This window comes from Vicia villosa, linkage group LG3 (genome assembly GCF_029867415.1).
Source record: "Vicia villosa cultivar HV-30 ecotype Madison, WI linkage group LG3, Vvil1.0, whole genome shotgun sequence".
Lineage (NCBI taxonomy): Eukaryota > Viridiplantae > Streptophyta > Magnoliopsida > Fabales > Fabaceae > Vicia > Vicia villosa.
The window spans coordinates 207712035-207713893 of NC_081182.1; the positions used below are offsets into that span (position 1 = coordinate 207712035).

General features: G+C 34.6%; 2 non-coding genes across 2 annotated transcripts; both read left to right on the forward strand.

Annotated features, from left to right (window-relative positions):
• Positions 1–769: 769 nt before the first annotated feature.
• Positions 770–852, forward strand: LOC131593872 (small nucleolar RNA U30). The gene has a single exon (XR_009281248.1). It is a non-coding gene; the product is annotated as a small nucleolar RNA U30 (small nucleolar RNA).
• A 189-nt stretch (positions 853–1041) lies between these two features.
• LOC131593871 (small nucleolar RNA U30) lies at positions 1042–1125 on the forward strand. Its single transcript, XR_009281247.1, has one exon. It is a non-coding gene; the product is annotated as a small nucleolar RNA U30 (small nucleolar RNA).
• Positions 1126–1859: the final 734 nt, after the last annotated feature.

A 1859-nucleotide genomic window follows, 5' to 3' on the forward strand; every position in this document is an offset into this window, starting at 1 on the left:
GATCATTGCAGCTTGAAGGTTATTTTGTAGATGCATAAGCTTTATTTTCCTCAATTGGAAGTTTTTCTAAAGCTCTGAAAGTATCTTATTGGAAATGGCACATTTGCAGGTTATCAATTTGACTATGTATTTGATTGGACTATATTGAAGTATCAACAAGTGAGATCCAGCACTAGAACACGGGTGAGTACTTCTTATAAATAGTTTTCATCTTCATCTATAAATGAACAAACAAAATTTATTAATGAGCCTCAAAATCCGACATTAGAAATGCTCATTAGAAATGCTATAGGAGCTATATCTATTATGCAGCATCAAAATCCGACATGATATGAAATTTATTAACCAAGATTTCTTATGAGTAAACAAATTGTCATGTGATTGTGTTCTGATGGTATTAAACTTTGAATCATTGGTTAGCCATTTAATTTATGTGAGTTTTGTGCTTGGCAGCTACACCAGTTAACAAAGACCTATAGTTGTTGCTTTCTACAAAGGGTGCCGAAATTCCAAGGTATGTACCGAGTTGGATTCTCACACCGGAACCGGTGACAAGGTTCTAGCAGGTTCGACTATCCTTCCAGCAAATTCAGCATCGATCAGTCCATTCGGCTTTGGCGTTCAAGTATCTCAGTTCCAGCTATTCAAAGCCCGAGTTCTTGAATTTCTTGCAGGTACATTACTTCAATCTCAAAACCAAGTTTGTATGTTATCTCAAAACCAGCTTTTTCTGTTCTCTTTTTTTTTTTTGCCTTGACAGGCTTGTAGGTGCTGTGATTACTAGTTGAAATAATCTCGTTAATCTGATTAATTATGAGGATAACTTTCATATCCATTCAATAATGTCTGAGCACCCTTCTTCTTTACAATTTTTAAAATTTTTTTTGGCAACAATTGATATTTTGAACTTGTTGGTTAATACTTAGGCTTAACTGATCATAGAAATCTCATTAAACTTGACTTGTTTCAGTTATTTTTGTATTCCATTGTCTGTATGATTGGGTATCTAATTAATGCAAGTTTGAGTTTACAGCTTGTGGTTGCTGTGATGATTAGTTGAAATAATCTCGTTAATCTGATTTATTATGAGGATAACTTTCATATCCCATTTATTACTTTCTGAGCACCCATTTTCTTCATTTTAAACTTAGGGGTTAACATTTATACTTCACAGGTATTTATTTGATCACAAATATCTCATTATACTTGACTTGTTTCAGTTATCATTGTGTATGATCTTTAATTTTAATCAAGGTCTATATGACTGGGTATGTAATTAATCTATGTTTGGATTTACTGAGAGAGTGGCATAATCCTTCCTGCTGACATGATGATTTTACCAAATTCACTACTCTTCCCAGTATAAGCTTACTTTATGTGAGGCTATGTTGTGTTTGATATTAACCAGTCTATATATTGTGATAGAAACGGGAGGCACCACCTGGTGATAAGCCGGAACCAGTGAGGACTCACCTTCGTAATATGATCATCGTTCCTGAGATGATCGGTAGCATCATTTGTGTCTACAATGGCAAGACCTTCAATCAAGTTGAAATTAAACCTGAAATGATTGGCCACTATCTAGCTGAATTCTCAATCTCCTACATGCCAGTTAAGCACGGTAGGCCTGGTATTGGTGCTACTCACTCCTCCAGATATATTCCTCTCAAGTGAAGATCATTATGGATGCCCCTATCTATCTGTTAATGGGAACTTTTCCCTGTTTTAATGCTACTTAAATATTTGATTTCTACTTGATACAGTTTTGACGTTTAGGATATCAATGAACCCCAAAGTTTTGGATTAATTTATGTCTATTGATGAGCCTTTTTAACTTTTCATTCCTGCATTAACTAATG